Consider the following 21,735-nt stretch of genomic DNA (forward strand, 5'->3'; position numbering starts at 1 on the left):
ATTTCACCGGGACCAATCCCGGGATCGGGATTGCTTCAAATCCCGGGATCCCGGGATCGGGATTTCCCGGGGTCCCAACGCTAGCTGTGATACAACCATTTAAGGCAGTGGTCGGCAACCTATGGCTCTTTTGGCCCTGGGTATGAGGTATGGCTCTCAGTCAAATGTGTATTCTTGTACTGAATTGATCAATATTGCAGCGACTTGTTAGTAAATTTTTATCACGGCCAGAATAAGTATTCCCATGGCAGTATAAACGTATCTTTGAGAGGTAAAGGCAATGCCGTCTTCGAGTTTAGGGGCTCGGACCCCCTCCTTTCAAAATCCCCAAATTTAAGTTACTGTTGCGCGACCAATATCACTCGCGAAGTCTATGTATACCTGACTCGAAATCTTGGGTTGTGCGATATGTTGCATAGCAGACATGGCGACGCCCATATCACAACGCAGTTTAGAATAGATATAGTCTTCCTGATCTACGGCGCGAAATGAATTGCCGTGGACGTGACATTCACAATTACAAACTCGAATTACAAACAACGCCATTGCTGTCCACATTCTCGATTGGTACCTAACTCTGTACACTGTAGTACCTGCGATAAAATGTATGCGTGTAGCGCAACGTTATGTTACTGCCGAATACTTTGATAATTCAGAAGTCGACAAGTATTTAGATTTTCGAAATCAGTGTGACAGATACATTAGATTAATATCAGTTATAATATATTCCAAGCTATTTACAATGAATTTCGTTATCAATGGTGAGGCTTAGCCCATCTGTGCCTTACCTTTCGTTTCGAGCTTTCTTTTCGAACAATAAATACCAGTTTTTACAGAGAAAATGTGGCGCACACGACGAATGCCATGTAGTGAGTTCGAAATAGTGCTACCATGATGACACAAATTTTCAATTGTAACGTAACAGTATGGCTCTTTGGTAGTTGAAATGGCAAAAAATAGGCCCTATATGGCTCTTCGGACAAAAAAGGTTCCCGACCCGCGACCCCTGATTCAAGGTTTCAATGATTCCACATTACAAAGGAAACTATAATTCTCATTGATAAATTAACTCACTGTGGCAAGGTTAATACAATTTCCGAATCTAAAATTGAATAGTATATTCATATTGAATTGAACCCGAATATTTTTTGCTGACACTCGTCAGGAGTAATCGTCAGCAACTAGTAGAGAATTGAGGAACATTGTATATGTATATCAACAATCGTATCACAAAATATGACTTCACCCCTGACGAGCGTCAGCCGAAATATATTCGGGTTCATTTCATCAAATGTATATTCAAGTTCTGTACATCCAAGAATCGAAAATTCGAAACTGGAACTAGTTATTTCACAAAACTTGAACTAGAGCTAAAACTACAGTTTTCAAAATCCGCAACTAGAATTAGAACTACTTAAAAAACCAGTAGTTAGTTGACCGTCAGCAAACTAGATTGTTAGTTTGTTCGTTCAAGTTTATGAAGGACGTGGATTTTTTACTTGTCGAAAGTTAACAGACGAAATTACTGCATGGCCCATCAACCGCGTTTTACGACTAAAACCCCACCTGGGTGTGTACCTACAGAGGTCTGAAGAAACAGCGAGGTCTGATACTAGCGCCGCTGTGAGCCGTACGTATGATGGGCCAGGCTGATGTAGGTCCCAATCAGCGAGTAGTCCGGCAGGTGACCCAGCATATCGGCCTGTTGCATTTGTTGAAGATTGTTGTGCAGGAACGTGGAAGAGATCGGCTGGTAGTCAGACGCCTGAATAACGACACAGGTTGTTGTCGAAAAGTAGAGCAAAGCTGACTGCAAGACCGCAAAGATCGAACAATTTCAAAATTTTCATGACTCTCGAACAAAATTTTAGTCATGACCGGATATCAAATGTGGTTACTGTCAAACTGCACAGTTTCATTTTTCTAGGCCACACTAGTCCTGGAATACTCGCTTTCCCACTTGGAAATCACGATTTCTAGGCTACTTGTATATGACGATTGCCACTACTTCACAGTTTACAGTTGGATCACTTACTGTTTTACTCACTCGAAAATCTGTATTTCTACCTATATTAGATTACTATTTGGCTACTTCTAGATGATTTCGCACACCAAACCAAAATACTTCTGAAAATTAACAAATCTTGCTCGAAATTACACAGAAGCGCGTCCGGATCACATTAGTTGCCATTTAACGTCGAATTCACGACCGATCCACAAAAACTGCGGCTTTCGGCTCAGAGAACAAGCGACTGTGTACATCACAAGCGATCCAGACAGACCAACCATGCGCGCCTAAATGTTTAATACAGTAAGCAATACAGTTAGAATGCTCAAATGATATAAACACAACACACAATAAACAGAGGTTTGGGATCCGTGTCAAGTTCAAACGGCAGGTGAACAGGGTCGAAATTGAGGTTCGTCAGCCATTTAATTCTGCAGAGCCACTCAGATTTGGGGATGCAACTTAATTCATAATTTGTGAATCTAATGAAGGGGCCTGGTAGGACCAAGGAATTGAAAATAAAACAATTGTTCTGTTATTTTTTTACGGTTTAAAATTGTACCTGGTGTCCTATGCACTTACTTCATGCCCTTATCTCACCTAGAAAATTGCTATAAATTGGCGGTTTTCAATTTTACTCGGGTGTGCCCCCTTCAGTATTTTTCTCCACTGCAAAATTTTGTTACATCTCTTTAACGTAAATTGAATTCTTGTACGACACGTCTGTAGTAAATCGAGTAAAAAGTCGAGGCCTTTTGTAAAGCTAATATCCAGAGCTATCTAACGCTACTAGTTTGGCCTAGCATGGCTCTTGGTTGCAGAAGTTGACAGCAAACTTTTGACAACAAACTCAGATCTGAATTTCGAATTGCAAATTCCAGAATTTCCGACCTGTTGCATTGGTTGGATTCTCCACCTGCGATTGTGCCGCAACAATATCAGGGGCTGAGGTCGTCGCGCAACTCGACTTCTCACATTCCTCAGACTGGAAAAAAATTTAAAAAAAAAAAATTGGGAAACAATTTGAAAATTCAAAAGCTCATTTTCATAGCTGACAGAATATTTCCGAATCCAGAATGTATTTGACAATCTGGGGTGAAACTAAACATGTCTGACATAGTCTGAAAGTATCACCATGATCCAATACCTGGTTGTTGTTTGGTCAAGCGTCGGCAGGTTTTGTTTCCGAGTCGCGACTCGAAGTACGGAATGAGAACGGAACACTCAACCCTGGATTAATCAATTTCTATGATCATTCGAAAGATATTACTCTGAGTCAAGAGTCACACTGTTTCAAACAAAGCCACTGTCAGAGAAATTACAAGTTTTTCAAAAAATCCATCACACCGAAAGTGAGACGCAAGCTACTCTGATTCCAGTACGGAGTACAAGCCAGGTGTCATACGAGAGATGTTTCCAACTGTAATGCACAAAACCTAGTTTCATTATAGATATTTGACAGGATGACAGCAACATGGTTAAAAATATAATATGGTGAATAATACGAAATAGGTTATCATTTAATTAATTTAATTCTGTGATCATCTGATTTTGCCATTGTTCTACTTCTCATATGATAATGTGCTTCAGCAGATAATTATTGCCATGCTCAAAAAGAATTCTTATTTATTGAATGTGCTGCATTATGTTTGCAAAGGTGCTTCCGGGTTTATCGACTATCAGTAATTCGAGTCGAAATCCAAATAACATGTCAATTTGCTTCGCGCCCTCTCCGATTTCTCTCCAATATCATGCAGGCTATAATAGGTTCTTAAGCAATTGCAGTTTGAAGAATGAGGATTTTGTGCTTACTCAACAATAAAATTTGATAAGAGGGAACCTGTGTATGATTATAACTCGTAAAATCATTACTTATACAGACTGCAGGTTGTAATGCTGGTTAGCAATAAGTTAATTGGTGATACAAGTTCTTCACTGACTAGGAATTCCCCTCCGCATTATAGAATCAAGGTTAAAAGCTTGATTTGAAAATTGACATGCCAGTATGATAAAAAGAGTGATGCGTAACGATACTTCTGAACCCTCTATCACGACTCTATCTAACTCAAAATTGATAAGTAATGCGTCATATGAAAGCTGTTACCAATTAGAATCTATCAGAATTGGTTATGATATAAATATAGCACGGTTTGACCTCTAACCCCCCAGTAGGAAAGGTAAAAAGTTGGGTCTATCACAATAAGCATTTAGCAAAACATCTTACTCCAGAAATCTAGGTCTGCCTGGCTGCAATTTGATCACTATATTGTCAATTACAATTAGACACCGGTTCCAAGCTGTATAGCGTCACGGCCGAGTGAGCAAAAATTTTCCGATTTTCTTGAAACAAAGTTTGTTACGCTCCAAATTTGATACCTGATCTACCGTATGTGATATTTTTCAATTTCATCTGAAATGTAGTGGAGACGGGCGGTTGCATGTTGAGAGGGAATTACCCACTGGAGAACAAAAGATTTGACAACAAAAATCCTTTATAATTGATATTTGTAAACAAAACAGAAAAAATGAAGCAATAAAATTTGGGTAAAAACCTGAAAACGGTGGTTTCATCAATTCCGGAGATTTCCCAAACGGACTGAATGTTCGCTGCTGTAATAAGATAATGATTTTTTTTTTCAATTGAAATTTACTGCAGAAATTCCACCCACCTGTTTGATTGTCGGATATGTATGTGTCTGCGACAAACGAAACCGAGTTTTGATGTCCTAAAAAAACGAACAGACCCCCTCCACGTCCGAACCCATCGTCTCAACCTCAGACACGTTTTTCGGTGGCATTTAACCTCGTTCGCCCCCAATTGCCCAGGCCAGGTCTGACCCCATGCTACGAGGACTGTTGCAGGACTCGGTCTGAGAATGAAATTAAAATTAAATTTTGGACAAAAAGTGCTGTTGGGTCAAAATAGCGATATTTTGGCGTCAGATTGTGAAGAGACGTTTTTTCTTCAATATTCTTTCAGATGGGGGTGTCCTTTATCATCACTCGCCATTCTCTTATATAACAGATACATGTCACTCACATGTTTGAAATCGGGGTTTTTCTTCACTTCGGGGTTCGGGATCAGATGGCGAATAGAAGGTAGCTCTAAAAATAAATTACAGTTCTGAAAAAGTTTAAAAACATGATGGTGATTACCAAACTTTAAAGTCAACAATATTGAATGAGTTCCTAAAAATATAACAAAATATAAGTTTCAAGTACTACTCAGCGATGTTATTACAGTACTTCCACTGAGGAAAATCTTTCATATTTTGGATTTCGTTAGCATCATGTTCGGGTCAGTAACAATTAACAAATCCAGCTTTAAAAAAGTTCAAAAATGAGTATTCGATTATGGGATGTTAAGTTGAATCTGAAAAAACTTGGAACTTAACAGAGTGAAATATTAGTTCCTAAAAAACATTTCAAGAGGATTTCGCCAACTTCCACTACTTACTCGAGTCTTGTCTAATTATTATGATTACACCGAAATGCCAGAAATTTAATTCTAATCCAATTCGTCAAATCTGTCTTTCTTCCAATTCTAATCCAATTTGGAAAAAACTGTATAGTCATCATAGCAATTCCAATCTAATTTTAAAAAGCCAAAAATTTTTCAGTAGTCCAGCTCTGTGATAATGCGGGGTGTGGCTCAGCTACCTTTCCATTGCTACCAGTAATTGAGTAGAATATTTTTGAGGCTACATCGACCTCTGACAGTTTGGAAATAAAAACAGAGTGGGTCATCAAATGGGGTGTTATTGAAATGCAGACGTACCTTTCCACCGCATACCGTCGTGACGATCCCCGTAGTGGTGGTGCTGACCGAGCTGAACTTACTGAAACTCATCTTGGGGTTGGAAGCGTTGGGGCTGTCGTGCTCGGGGCGCGCTCATGTAGAGTAGGCACCTGAAAAAGGGTGGACATTTACAAATCTTGATACATCTATCGTAGCAATCTCTGACATGTAGGCATGGAATACTTAGTTTAGACTTGAAAATCAATACTTCCAATTTGAATTACACTTGATAAGTTTTCAGGCTAGTCTTGAAATACTCACTTGGACATCGTTACCTCTATATGTATATGATTAATTTCAGTAGTAAGCAGTTTTCAGTTTCCTAGGCGTGGAATTCTAAATTTTTACTTGAAAATCATCATTTCCACTTCTACTCGACAGTATTCAGACTTAAATAGTCCTGAAACACCTACTTTTTACTTGAAAATCGTCACTTCTGTCCATATTCATTTACCTGAGTTCGGTTTCCAATGTCAAACGAGGGCTTGAATACTTGCTTTTGCTTACTTGATAATGGCCACTTCCACTTGTATCAGACTAAAAATTTGGGGAAGCGCTCAAGCACAAACAACGGAGTCTCTTTAGCTCAGACCTGGGCAAAGTGCGGCCCGCGGGCCAAATGCGGCCCGCGAAGCCATTTTGTGCGGCCCGCGAAAGGTTGCCTGGAATTCAAAACATAAAACTTGCTTTTTGAATGATTAAAACTATAGGCTGTATCAAATGAACAGGAAATTCGTTTACTTTGAAGGCTGTTCATTAATATGTTATGGTTACGCTGCCGATGTACCTGGCATACGTAATCAAGATTCAAAAGAGAGGCAATGTGGCAAAGTAGGAGTAGCATTTGAAGTCACAAGAAATCGCTCTTTCCATATAGTTTAGTTCAAACCTTCCTTGTTGACATTGTCACATTAAGCATATTACGGTATGTGTTTGAATTAGTTACGTGATTAGTTTCCAAATCCCTAATTCGTCAAACAAGTCAATCAGTGCTCGCGATTACTATATGACTCATCATATCTATCACTCACGCACAAAGGATTAACGGGCATGCAAAAAGAAAGAAATCCGAAAACTGAAATTCAAAGAAGGTTTAGGTATAGAATTTACAGCACTAAATATTCGCATACTGGAGTCAGGGGTAAACCCATCCTTTCGGTTTTCGCCGAGATTAAGTATTTTAATTAGGGTCGGTTTTATGACAAAAGCACGAAACACTCGGTAAAGGGAGGGGAAAGTTCAGAAAAACTGCAAGCTTCGCTCAACATGAAGGCTATCTGAGCTGGATGCTGGATGCCCGGAAGGCAGCGACCATGAAAATAAGCTTTGTACTATTGCATATACATTTCAGTGCAGTGGTTCTCGAACTGGGAGACGTGAAAGCATCAGAAGAGTGGCACGAAGCCAAAGTTTATTAAAAAAAATTTTCGCGCTTCGCGCGATATACCCCGGTTTATGGCTGTTGCTCTGTGTATTGTTTGACTTTGATATTTCACAATTCTCTCATCAACAGCCATCATCTTCCATGCCATCAAACTATCCGTTGAGATTGCTAGCATTCTGGTTGCACTTTTTAATATTTTGTGATATCACGACAACGGGGCGCGAAATTGTTCACTATCATAAAGGGAGGCGTGCCTAAAAAGTTTGAGAACCACAGTTTTAGAGTATTCATAAAATAACGTGGATAGGGGTTTGAAGAGAGCTGAAATGTATCATGTTTAACATTGTTTCGAATTATGACAGCAGAAAGATATTTTTTAAATTAACCGTCGTTTTCTCATTACCTAATATCAACACATTCACTGAACAGCATGTATTAACAATGTAATTTGGAAATGAAATTAAAATACGCTGGAGAATATAGCTAATTTTTTTCACTCGGCCCGCCAACGTATATATTTTTCTCATTTGGCCCGCGGAGGAAAATAATTGCCCACCCCTGCTTTAGCTAATATAGCCGAACCAAGAAAAGACTTTACAATATACTACAAATATGTCCGGATCGCTTCAGTTGCTATCTAGAATCAAAATCACGACTGAGCCCCAAAAATGCGTGGCTTTCGGCTCTGAGAACAATCGATCGTTTACATCATAAGCGACCCGGGCACTAGAATTTGATAGTAGACGCTTGATTTGAAAGTTTAAAATTCTAAATTCAATAGAAAAAGAGAATTCTTCATCAAATTTTACTGGCAAACGAACGAAATTGTCGCATTATCTAAAAAAACGATGCACCAGAGATTTGGCACAATTTCTACCGATATAAGCAAAGATATACGAGCACAAAATTTCGGATTTCGTGAAATCCTATGGTCATTAATTTTAGATCCACCCACTGTAAATACTATTATTGGAGTTGAGACTTTCCGATTTTAAATATTAGTACTTATGGTGGGCAGCTGTGTCAATGAATTTCTCACTGTAAATACTCTTTTTCCAATTTTCAAATATTTTTGAAGCCAAATTTGGTGTGCATTGCGTCGTCTTTTTTAGCTAGACCAACGATTTCAAAGTAGCCTGTAAAAATTTAACGAAAAAAGTTGTTTGTAAACAAGCCCTAACGCCTACTCACCACAGCAACTGTGTTCGGAGGCTACAACCTGCGCCGGGTCCCAGGTTCTGATGGGTTCGTAGCGACATTAGCGCTTGACTCGTTTGGCGGGTTACTTCATCGAGCCGATGCCCCCCACAACCTGGCCAGAGGTCTTTGTTGAAAACGTGATAGCTCTTTTGCTGATGAGACACTTCGCAGACGTTCACCTCCTCGAGGAAGAAAATCGGTACTTTCAAGCAGTGGAAGTGAAGTTATTCCAGCAAAAAAATTTCGATTTGAAAAATTTGTAATCACGACGGCAAATTCTTTGACCATTTGCTATGTGATAATGTCTATATTGGGCCTGTTCAAAAAAATATTCCACTTGATATTATTGTTAGGCTGCCTAAAAAAAGCTGCACACAAATTTTGTCTCAATTCCAACCTATAGGGGCATTGCTACGAGAGAAAAAAGTTTAGGATTTAGGAAATAAAAACAAATATGAAAATGTTTCAAAATTTTACTGGCGATCCCGTGGATTTGTTTCGTTGTCTCGAAAAAAGCGTGTAGGCTATATAGAATTTAGCTTTCCATTATAGTTGATTCTAATGAGGATGAGGATATCAAATGTCCGTCCGGCAAGCTTGGCTCGTATCGCCGATCTCCAGAACCATTTACAGGAAACCCAGAAATTGGATTAGAATTATAACGAGGGCATAGAAACAATTCGCAAATGAGATTAGAATAAGGGGCAAAGAAATATTTCACAAATTAGATTACCGGCACTACTCTTTAATTAGTCTAATTACAATTATCTACTTGTCCAAGTCTGTGTCCTCTAGTACTTCCTAACCATTAGATAGGAAAAGGCGTATAGCAATTTTGTTTAGCGTGTCGGTGCACTTTTTCTCCCGTCAAATCAAAAGTATGGTCTGTAGAACTATAGAGGATGTAGGATTCTTACATGCCAAGGCAACATGAAAAGAATACACTGTTAGTAGGGCCCTGTGGATATACGCAGTTCACGCAGATCACGCAGGTCACACAGATCACGCAGGCATCACTCTCCCACGTTGTTCTGGTGCTCAGGTATCAAGTCTGGAGTGTTTTGGGGATGTGTTCAAGTTTGTTTAGTAATCAGGTATCGCACAGGTAAATCTCCAGCACTTAGGAATCGAACTCTGAAGTCGACCTCGGACGGACTCGAACCCGTGTGTCTGCGGCGGTGTGTTCACGCTAGTTATCATGATTTGTGTTTATTTGTCGCCGATTTTTAAATTCGCTGTATTTGCATTTTGCCAAATGGTTTGAAGCGGCTGAAGGAGACACTTTGCTCGCGTGAGCTGACGACTCGGACTAGCATCGAACAGGCGGCCTTGGAAGCAAAATCTATACTGCTACCGGTAGTGGTTACTTCCAACATTTGGAACGCAGATCCCAAGTGGCAAAAGTTTATCTGTGATCCTTGATGAAGGAGCGAAAAGGAAGCGAATGTGAAGGACGGGATTTCGTATCTCAATTCCCAAATACATCACGTTGAACGCTTGTCCATTATTAAAGAAATAACACCTCAATGTCGTCATAGTCAATTCATGGTCTACTTTGGACGTACGTCACAAAGATGCGAATTTTCGGACAGATAATATGGAGTTTGCGCAGCTGTTCTCAGATTAGTTGATATCATTATTGATGTATTGGAATAATTGGCTACTATATAATTTATTTGCTGTTCATCAATATAATTGGCAACCTTCGTTGCGAGTTACTTTCAAAGAGTAAGCTAAAACTCGTTTCAGACAGATAATAAATGCGTGTGAACTGCGTGAATTGCGTGAGCTGCGTGAACTGCGTATATCCACAGGGCCGTTAGTAGGCCTATATAGGCCTACGTGATGGTCTTACGTTTCCTTGTGAAGCATCACTTTAATTTTGTCCCCCTTTTCAAAATCCCGCAAAGATAATATGAATTTCGTTAACTCTTCATGATGCTTTCTTTCATTTGCTTTTCGAACTAAATCAGGTCGGCGAATCCTGAAGAGTGATCTTCTGCTGTCCTGACAAGTCCGTTTATTTGAATAACTACAACCTGGAGTCGCCATATTTGTACACTAACTGTTTAATTCAACCTGTGGAGAGAATAGACCTTGCGACTAACTAAATCCTGAGAAAATTGTCGTAGAGTAGAAAAAAATGTCATTCAAAAAGTACCGTCAACCGGGGTGACTTTGATAGTCAGGGTGACTTTGATAACTGTGAAAAAAAGGTCATCACTCGGCTCGAGTCCCGAATTACCCACTCTTTACCTATAGTTCTGTAGTGTTGACTTAAATAAAACCAGTTTATACACGCATGTGCCCAGTTATCTATCTTTTAGGCCAAAATTTAATGTCATTTATGGTCTTTTGGGGCATCTAGGGCTAAAAAGGAAAACAAATTGACAAAACGGAGGATATTTGGGCAAAGGGAGGACATTTCTTCAAAATGGAGGACAAATCCTCCTGAGGAGGATGTATGAAAACCATAGTTCCAATAGCAAGTTTTAAAGCAGCGAAATATACGATCTAATAGTGTGGAATTCTGTAACAAGTTGGGGCTAGGATTAGTTCAGATCTGGGCGAACCAAATGCGTCCCGTGACGCGATTCTGACGGGCTCCTACACTAAACTTGGAAGTTATAAGATGAACCTACCTCTGGGAACAGTGTGACAATTGTGATAACCTGTTACATGAACTCTGTCTTGAGAGAGAAGGGAAAATCAGTGCAACTGCAAGTTCCAACTCTCAGAATTATGGTGGTGTCTGAACATCTCAGAAAACTTCTTATTGGTGGAGTAATTTGTGTTGGTGGATGTTTCTTTTATGTCTAGTATTATTTTTTAAACAATTGGTTATCAAAGAGACACCAATAAGGATTTCAATTTGATAACAAATTGTTTTTTCATGGAGTATCAAAGTCACCCCGACGCCGGGGTGACTTTGATATTTTTTTGACCTTTTAAAAAAGCATGAAGACAAAAGCTGATAAAAAAATGATTTGGTATATTGATAGCCAAGAGCCACATTGTTACTAGTTCAGAGAATAAGAAATGAAAAACCCCTTTAACCTACTCAAAACGTATCAGAAGTGCCAAAAACTATCAAAGTCACCCCGGTTGACGGTACGACTTCACTCCTACAGCTGACATTATTTACGTTAGCGACGCACGTCGTCCCTAATCACTCAAGCGCAGCCAGCCTAAACGGAGACCAATGGGTCGTCACTAGGGCTGGGCACAATGATTCGAGTACTCGAATCTGAATCGAGTAATAATTTTAATGATTCGAGCCGAGTAGTACAATACGATTTTTTCGAGTACTGACATTATACGCTCCTCGCAACTGAAAGTTAATTTACCAACGAGAATTATACTTTGGTTACTATTTTCCACTGAGGAAGCCTTAAAACCTTGATTGGCTGTGTCGCAGCATACGAGACATAGTACAAAACTACAAACTATACTCGAAATGATACATTTACGAAGCCATGACCATCCCACAAACTTGCCAAGAAGTGCAATGAAATCGGTATAGGTCGAAAAATACGAAAATATCTATAATATGACGGATAATGGTCATTATGTTCTTTGTGGCGGCATAAATGCAACATATCTGAACTTTGATATAGTACATTATGTTATGACGTCATAATGAGCGATACTCGAAGGGTAACACGTGATTCAGAATCGAATCTTCCAGATACTCGATTTTGCCCAGCCCTACTAGCCAGTAATAAAAACTTTCGTCAGACGCATCGGAGTCGAGATCAACTGACGATTCGCGACGCAGTATTGCTTTAATATTAGATGTTGTAGAGGCGCATGGCCTCCGATCTCATTCTTTCCTCTATTGATTTTCCCACATCGTAAGTATATCATAAGGAGCATCACTGTGGCAATGTCAAGACGTACTCCCCAATCCGCAAGTGCCACGTATTCACCCCAATCTCAATAATTTATTTAGACTACGAGCCAGAACGGGGCTGAAGATGTTTACGATTGCATTGCATACGCTTGGACGTTTCTTGGTCCATTTCAACACAGCATTGCCACGCTATCAAGCCCGTTCAAGCCCGTTCAAAACTACTACTACTACTTGGTTTGAGAAAAGTGACGTTGGCCCGATATGAAAAGGATTCAGGATTGTATTTCTTTACAATATAGCAGAGTCATCCTCATAGGGTGATAAACCGAACTTCTGGGGGAATTGCATATATATTGCTGTCATTTTTTTGTCCTCTCTCTGCTCATGTTATCATAATTACCGCTAGAGCTGAGTGAGGTGACTTGGAAAATGTAGGACCCGTAAGTCATAATTAAACATATTTGGGCGGACCCGTTTGTATAATGACTTCATTACGTGATGGTATTTCGTGGCCTGTATGGGCTCAACTATCACATTATCGGCGTGATTATAGCTGCAAACATGTACCTGTACCGTTTGAAATTGCGCTTGGGCTATATCTCATTATTTATGCCACGTTCAGATATTTTGCAGCCATCAGTGTATAACTGTAGCCTATATTCACGGATATAAATCGGTTCCGTGTATTACGCGATGATACTCGATGATCAAACTAACGCAGTTCACTAAAATAGCGGGCAGTCAGTGTTACATTACTGTCCCGTGGGACTGCGAAAGCAATTTTACACAGGATTGAAACAGCTCAGCTTGAGCCGGACTAGAGTACCGGTGCGAGTAATGACGGACTTCGAGTATCTTCAACTGACTGCTATAAGTCCAGACCACAGACACAATAATATCCCCGTTACGATGTATTGTAGAATCAAGGTCAATCAGTCTGGTCCAATAACATAACGTTAAAAAATACGCTGGCAATACTCTGAGAAATTACAACAACATCAATTAGAATGTAAGAGCGATAAGACCACCCTGTTAACTGCGCGACGTTCTCAGACAAAAGAATGAACACGTGCGCTCGATGCCTAGCCTCGTTCTGTGAGGTAGTCATGTGTAACGAACCGTAGAATACGGGCGGAAAGCCACCGTGACATAGCCGCCCCCGTGACGAAACGTAATTGCAAAGGTGGTTATCGGTGAGCCACAAAAAAAATGAAGGAATGGTGGTTTTCAGCTTGACAATGGGGGAGTGAAGAAACATGTAAAACAAAAGCAATTGTACCGAACGCTGACACAGCGCCAGTAAGCGAAGTCAATGTACAAAGAAAAAAGCACAACATTGGCAAGTGGGGTGCGAGGTTGGCAAGATACAAAGAGCATGCAATAAAAGAGAGCAAAATCATTCAAGCTCAAGACGACACAACTTGCGGATGTCGCGACTATAAGTACCAGTGGGAGTACGCACAGTAACTTTTCGAACCAGCCCATGGCCATCCGGAAATGTTTGTTCAACTATGGCTTTCGGCCATTTACCACGGGGTACAGAGGAATCAGCCATGAGTTCCAGCCTGGGAGTGCTTGGGGCATTCTTCGGCATGACTCTAGAGATTCCTCTGACGAAAGAAACGTGAACCTGTCCGTCAGGATCCTCAAAACGGATGTAACAACAGGCAGAATAACCATGTGTGCTGGCATCAGCAAATGCATGGAGCTGAATATTCACTGGCGAGAAACCAGGCGGCTTGTAGCATCTGGGAAACGACAGCTTTTCGAGTTCTGGGAGTGAGCCGACCCATTTTTTCCATTTTGCTTTGAAACTGTCGTCGATCGGTGTGTCCCAATCCAGGTCGTCACGAGATATTTTCTGTAGGAGCAGTCTTCCCGGTAACAGGAACGGGCTTAGATATCCGAAGGGAGTGTAGATCTGAGCTATCTGGCTGGCGATGCCTCTTCGAGTAAAAGGCTTAGGTTTGATGTTAGTACAGGCGCAAAGTGAGTCCTCATTCATGTTCCAGATAATTCCCAACGTACGTTCGTTACCGGAATTTGTGAAGTCGAGATCCACCAGGTTGGCAACACGGGCGTCTTCGGGAATCCGCGACATGATCTCGGTCGTGCCGCTAGCAAATTTTGTAAGGTTGAAACCGTAGTGAGCGAAAAGTGTTCGCAGCTCTTCGATGACTTTGATCGAAGTTTCAAGGTCGTCTGATGGATGTAGTATGTCGTCGACATATGTGTTACGTAAGATACAGTCAAGCGTAGGCTTGTCGGCACTGGTGCCGTTCAAAAGAACGATCTGACGAAGACAGAATTGAGCAACGCATGGTGAAGACGTGCTTCCGAAGACATGAGACGTCATCTGGTAATCCATCGCTTTTCCATCTAGTCTGCTGTCTTCAAACCAGAGGAAGCGTAGGCTATCAGAGTCTTCCGGATAGGTCTGAATTCTCGAGAACATCTGGGCGAGATCGGCAACCCAAGCGTACCTGCCCATACGAAAACGGCATGGTACTCCAATTATAGAGGAGTTGACGTCAGGCCCGCTGGGCAGTTGACTGTTCAAACTGATGCCCGAGAATTTGCGGCTCGCGTCGAATACGATTCGCATCTTCTGTTGTCGGGTGTGGAAATGGATGAGATAAAAACTCCTTTCGGATGAAGGAAGTAGGTCGGGCGGGACTACCCGTGCATAGCCTCGAGACAGGTATTCGTCGATTTTTTCTTTATACTTGCGAAAGAACTCAGGATCTTTCTGGAATTTCAAGCGTTGGTTTTCGAGCGATTTCTCGGCAGCTCCATGATTATATGGAAGCTTCACTTCTTTCGTTCTCCATGGAAGACCGACTCGGAAACGGCCGTTCAATATGTGCGCGGTTTCTTTCATAGTCGACAGAGCTTGTTCGTCTTCGATCGAATTTTGCGATTCATAGGGATCAACCCAAACGTCCGAAAAATCAGCGTTACAACTAGAGCAAATTGGCAATTTTGGCGACTCATATCGGTTAAAAATGGTATTCTCGGCATGCACGAAATTCATATCGATAAAATTCACAATATTGGGCTTAAAGCCAGATTTGACAAGGGTGCGGTCGGCGCCAGCAAGGGACCAACCGAAAACCGAGAGCTCGGCACCGGGCAGACCATTTTTGGGCCTGATGATTTCTGTATTTGGGTACTGCATTAGGAAATCTTTTCCTATGACAAGGTCGACGTCATTCGTATCGGCAACCGGTATGTTAATATGACTGAGGTGATCACATTTAGAAATAGTATCAACATTCGGCGTATGATTTTGCACATCGGGAAAATGAGAAGTCGCGAGCACATTTTTTATATCGATAACTGTGCTTTGATCAAGGGCTTGCACAGTAAGAGAAATCACTTCTACCTCCCCTTCGAAAACGCCACCCGCAGTCGACGTTTCACAAACCATTCGATCACCCTGGATATTTAATTTTTTACGCAGGCGGTGTGTGCACAGAACATGACCACAGCCTGGGTCTAGGAATGCGTTGGTGACCACTCTAACATTTGAATCGGGGGAGGTGATTATAACCGGTACAACAGATAACCGCACGGGATTTACTTTCCCGTTTAGCCAAGATGACATCGTGTTGACGTCAGCGGTTATTTTATTTTGAAAACCCCCATGAAGTAGGGTGTGATGCGACGCTCCGCAGCCGCTGACGTAGCACTTGCGATCTGACTTGCACGTACGGGCTTCGTGCCCGTAACCCAGGCAGTTGGCACATACCGGCTTTTCTTCTACAAATTTCTTGCGTTCGGCTGGAGTCTTCTGGTGGAAGAGGTCACATTGGTAGAGCGGGTGCGAGTCGTCGCAGAGGTGACAGCGAGGCGTTGGCTTCGTACGTGAAGAGCTTTGTCTTGGTTCGTTAGTGACAGCGACGGGACGATCGACGGACGTTGCATTCACTTGCGTCTTTCGAGGTGGAAACTTGGTAGCTCTGGCGAACGGCATGCTCGACACGAATTTTCCGAGTCGAGTTCTTGACGTACCAGCTTGTCTACCAACGAAGGTGACAAAATCTTTAAACTGCGGCTCGTACCCGTTTTCCATCTTTTCTTCATACTTGCTAGAGAATTTTTGTATGAAGTGGCGGGGAAAACGCTTCATTATCGCGTCAGAGACTGCCGGTGCATTTACTTGGGCCATTGCGCCAAGTTGCGAGAGGATGTGGTTTGCCGACCGAAGCTGATCATAGGCCCCAGCCAGTTCACGATTATCATTAGGGTTAACATCATCTCCATGCATCAATTCATCAATGAAAGCGTCAATAACGTAGGAGTCTCGGCCAAAGCTATCATGTAGGACGTTACGGGCATGTAAGTATGCGTCCTCGCCATACCGATTAGCACTGCAGCCAGCAAGTGCGGATTTAGCGTCGCCCGTACAGTACGATATCAGCTTGTTAAGCTTGGTACGGGCGTCGTGCCTTTCACTAGGATTGGCATTTATGGGTTCAAAAGCACTATCGAATTCGTTCATGAACCGGTAATAATCTCGCGGGTTGCCATCGAAACTGGCAATTGTAACAGTGTTGAGGTCCATGCTACGCTTCATAGAGCCTAACATGGAATTCACCGAGGCAAGATAGGGGTCGTTATTACAGTTCGCCGGGCTATCCGGTGTCATTAGGACGGAAGGACCGTAATCGCGCGGTTGATAGGGGCCAGGAGTGATACTACTGCGGTTATGTACGGCATTACTATAGCCAGAAAGCGCGAAATCTCCTTGCTCTCGATACCGGGGAATAGAACCGTCGTGCTCGGAAAACGAAAAACCGTCCGGGCGGCGGTAACTAGTCATTAATCGATTGCGAGAATGAGAGCGAAGATCGTCGTGCGCGTTCGGCACAGTACGAATATCGGCGGGTTGACCGCGAGAATGAGAACTAAGATCGGTGTGCGCGTTCGGCACAGTACGAATATCGGCGGGTTGACCGCGAACATGAGAACTAAGATCAGTGTGCGCGTTCGGCACAGTACGAATATCGACGGGTCGACCGCGAAAATGAGAACTAAGATCGGTGTGCGCGCTCGGCACAGTACGAATATCGGCAGGTTGACCGCGAAAATAAGAATTATGATCGGTGTGCGTGTTCGGCACAGTACGAATATCGGCGGGTTGACCGCGAACATGAGAACTAAGATCAGTGTGCGCGTTCGGCACAGTACGAATATCGGCGGAGTGGCCGTGAGGACGATGAATGGGATCATTGTGCATAGTAAACATGAAATCGTTTTGCCGACGATGAATATCGGCGAGCGTATTACGAGGATAAGAAATATGTTCATTGACAAAACGTTCACCCTGCCACTGCGGAGTGCTTCGAGGGTCTGAACGAGTGGCCGGCCCAGCATCTAGACTACGCGAACAAACAGGCTGGGAATGCGAGCCTAGCTCCCTAGCCTGGTAACTATAGGTATCCGCTGCGAAACTGACGGACGGGCGACAGTTACGATTAGGGTTTTGAACTAGATCATGCGCGACTTCTACCTTACTTGCTTGTGCGGTTGGCTGATGGTTGGTTGTCAACGATTGGGTTACCGCCGGCTCGTTAGCCAGTCTTTGCCCAGTACTACTGCCTGTTGCAGACGCTGGCGTTCCCCAGGGAACGAACCACGATGCGTGAGTAGCAGCCAAATTCAAAGGTTCAGTACTCGCAGCAATGTTTTCTGTGTCGGAAATGATCGACCCTCGTGATCCGATAGAACCGGCAATTGATGCTTCTTCCTCGGCGGCTTCCAAGTTCGAGGTAGCTTCGAGAACCTCAAATCTACCTTCAAATTCGGCATCGATTGTAGCTCTTCTCTGTTCTTGTCTCAGTTTAATCCTCTCGAGTGCCAGTCTAGCGTTGCGGACTGTTGCTGGTGTTCTGGACGGCGTGACGGAATGAAGACTTGATGGTTTCTTCGAAGTTTGGGCATTAATGTAGTCGATGGTAACTTCGGAAGAAGAGTTCGTGCTTCCTTCTTGGTAGGATTTGTAGGCGTGACGTGCATTGACCTGTGCGCGTGAAGCTGTTGCGAGCAGCTTTTCTATTTGTGGTATCCAATCTCGAAGGGCGTGATCCTGTTCAACGCTTCTGACCAATCGGTCCAAGTCGGCGGCGACTTGAACGCAGAGTTCTTCTAGTTCGTCTCTGAACTTGACAACGTGTTTGATGGGCGAAGCATTATCGATAGAGGAAATGAAAGCACGTTCGACTTTCAGGAGAGCGGCGCTGGAATTTTCGAGGACCTGGTCGATATACTGCTTGCTCCGGTACTGTTGATCAGCAGCTTGCAGTGTTGTATCCATATCGAGGTCAGTCAGCTCTCGTATTTTTCAACTCTTATGTCCCGTGGGACTGCGAAAGCAATTTTACACAGGATTGAAACAGCTCAGCTTGAGCCGGACTAGAGTACCGGTGCGAGTAATGACGGACTTCGAGTATCTTCAACTGACTGCTATAAGTCCAGACCACAGACACAATAATATCCCCGTTACGATGTATTGTAGAATCAAGGTCAATCAGTCTGGTCCAATAACATAACGTTAAAAAATACGCTGGCAATACTCTGAGAAATTACAATAACATCAATTAGAATGTAAGAGCGATAAGACCACCCTGTTAACTGCGCGACGTTCTCAGACAAAAGAATGAACACGTGCGCTCGATGCCTAGCCTCGTTCTGTGAGGTAGTCATGTGTAACGAACCGTAGAATACGGGCGAAAAGCCACCGTGACAATTACCCTTACATGACATTTCCTTTACGTTACCTGTACATTAGCCTACCTTTTCACGAAATGTTACTGTTCTGAGTTTTAGTCAGTGAGGTTACTGGTTGACTTCCTGAAATCATAATATCATTAGTAAATCAGTAGGCTAAACAAATAAGTATCATTAAAATGACAAGACGTCATGTCACCCTATTGCAGGGGTTCCCAGACTGAGGTGCATGATAATTTTCCCGAACAAATTCATTTTTCTGGCACTATTGCATTGTTCGGCAACAGAGATTTTAATATTTATGTGACATGCTGAAAAACGTTTACGCTTACTGAATGTAGTGTTCATTAAGTTCAATCAGCCATGCTTTTATAAGGCAGTGTCCCGTTATTCGCCTCATGTAGGCCTACATCCATTGTAATGTATTTCTCTTTCTTTATACTACCGCGGCGATTAGAGTTACTGCATAGCCTACTGTAGATCGTTGATTGTTTCTGTACAGAACCATAGTGTCATCTGCTTATTATGAATACCATTTGATTATCTAAAAGAGGTTCTAGTATGGTAAGGTTGTAAATTATTCGGAGAGTATTTTGCTGTACTGCTTCACTTACAGCTGTGAGGAAGGATTTCTAAGTATTCGTATTACGCGGAACAGATTTAGTCACAGACTTTATGTTGAACAAGTGAAGGGGTAGGCCGTCCGCGGTTAAAAAGGTATGGGAAGCCTACAATTGTCATCAAGATAAACGTACACGAATGGCAAATCTTGACAGACGGTGTCCATTAGTCGCTGAAACGTCTGAGCAGCGTTCTTTAGACCAAATGGCATGCGAAGGAACTCGAATAGCCCAAAAGGTGTGATAACCGCGGTTTTGGGAATGTCGGCGGGTGCTACCGGGACTTGGTGGTATCCTCTGACGAGGTCAACTTTCGAAAATATGCGACTCCCCTAATCGTCTTGAGATTTCGCATGAAATATATGAGTCATTTAAACAAGACCTCCCGAATCATGCTGCTATGTGAAGGACCTCCTAATATGGTCGATGTAAAGAGATTCACCATAGTTTTTAGACAGCTTTATTTCTGTGCCCTCACGGAAGTCTTGACTCGAGTCACCTCCAAAAATTGAGGGACTTGACTTGACTCGAGTCACCTTTGAAAATCAAGTGACTTGACTTGACTCGAGTCAAATTGTGCAATGACTCGAAATGACTCGTGACTCGAAGGTAGTGACTTGAACCCAACACTGCTGGGTTCACTATCGAGTTCATATTCCACTCCCGAGCGAGTAAGAAGTATTGGTTTTTGAATCCGCTAAAGAGCTGCAAAGATGAGTGGGACCGCATTTATCAATCCACAGATACTGGGAGAGCGTACAAAAATCTGCGACCCTCGGTACATGACAGACTATCTGAAGTGGATACAAGGTTGGGAAACTCGATTATGCTGCGGTTAAGAACGACGCATTGCAGACTAAACCACCATCTCAACAAGATTGGATGCATCGACTCGCAACTGTGCGAAGCATGTGGTATTGAGGAAACCGTAGAGCATTATCTCATGAATTGTAGAAAATACCGCTATCAAAGAGAACGCTTACAACACCATGCAGAGTCGAAGAATGTAAATTTCGACATGCGAACCCTACTGACTGATCCACAAGTACTGCGATATGTTGTTGAATATGTTAGATCGACTCGAGGAATATTGTAAAACCTTTTTATGTGCACATGTGTACCTATCTCAGTTATATAATATGAACTTTCTGTAGCGTTTAACTTGTTTCTGTCCGTGGCGCAAAAAGCCTTCAGTTGTGATAAGCGCCACTCATGTCAATGTTTTTACCTATAATAATAATAATAACTACGACTACTTGGTTTGAGAAAACTTACCCTAGCCCGACATGAAAAGGATTTAGGATTTTATTTCTTTACAACATAGCGGAGTCACCCTCATAGGGTGATTAACCAAGATCTTATTATTATATATATTGCTGTCAATTTTTTGTCCGCTCTATACTCATGTTATCAGAATTACCGCTAGAGCTGAGTGAGGTGTCTTGGAAAATGTAGGACCCATAGATCATAATTAAACATATTTGGGCGGACCCGTTTGTATAATGACTTCATTACGTGATGGTATTTCGTGGCCTGTATGGGCTCAACTATTACATTATCGGCGTGATTATAGCTGCAAATATGTACCTGTGCCGTTTGAAATTGCGCTTGGGCTATATCTCATTATTTATGCCACGTTCAGATATTTTGCAGCCATCAGTGTATAACTGTAGCCTATATTCACGGATATAAATCGGTTCCGTGTATTACGCGATGATACTCGATGATCAAACTAACGCAGTTCACTAAAATAGCGGGCAGTCAGTGTTACATTACCCTTACATGACATTTCCTTTACGTTACCTGTACATTAGCCTACCTTTTCACGAAATGTTACTGTTCTGAGTTTTAGTCAGTGAGGTTACTGGTTGACTTCCTGAAATCATAATATCATTAGTAAATCAGTAGGCTAAACAAATAAGTATCATTAAAATGACAAGACGTCATGTCACCCTATTGCAGGGGTTCCCAGACTGAGGTGCATGATAATTTTCCCGAACAAATTCATTTTTCTGGCACTGTTGCATTGTTCGGCAACAGATATTTTAATATTTATGTGACATGCTGAAAAACGTTTACGCTTACTGAATGTAGTGTTCATTAAGTTCAATCAGCCATGCTTTTATAAGGCAGTGTCCC

The 21,735-nt window shown here is 42.1% G+C and overlaps 1 protein-coding gene and 1 long non-coding RNA gene across 4 annotated transcripts in view; one reads left to right on the top strand and one right to left on the bottom strand.

The window, feature by feature from the left end:
- Nucleotides 1-21,735, top strand: part of LOC145435198 (microfibril-associated glycoprotein 4-like) — a 287,005-nt gene that overhangs the window by 221,108 nt on the left and 44,162 nt on the right. The window lies entirely within an intron of this gene.
- Nucleotides 1,624-10,541, bottom strand: LOC145435249 (uncharacterized). 3 transcript variants are annotated; one of them, XR_013913752.1, is made up of 7 exons: nt 8,383-10,213; nt 5,787-5,917; nt 5,049-5,111; nt 4,678-4,878; nt 4,561-4,618; nt 2,900-2,993; nt 1,624-1,765 (listed from the first exon to the last, which is right to left on the bottom strand). It is a non-coding gene; the product is annotated as an uncharacterized LOC145435249 (long non-coding RNA). The 3 variants fall into 3 exon arrangements; XR_013913754.1 differs by having other exon boundaries at nt 3,156-4,618; XR_013913753.1 differs by lacking the exon at nt 1,624-1,765 and adding an exon at nt 10,247-10,541 and having other exon boundaries at nt 1,884-2,993; nt 8,383-8,573.

Source organism: Botryllus schlosseri, chromosome 3, assembly GCF_051294905.1.
Source record: "Botryllus schlosseri isolate E-star chromosome 3, Bs_hap1, whole genome shotgun sequence".
Taxonomy (NCBI): Eukaryota; Metazoa; Chordata; class Ascidiacea; order Stolidobranchia; family Styelidae; genus Botryllus; species Botryllus schlosseri.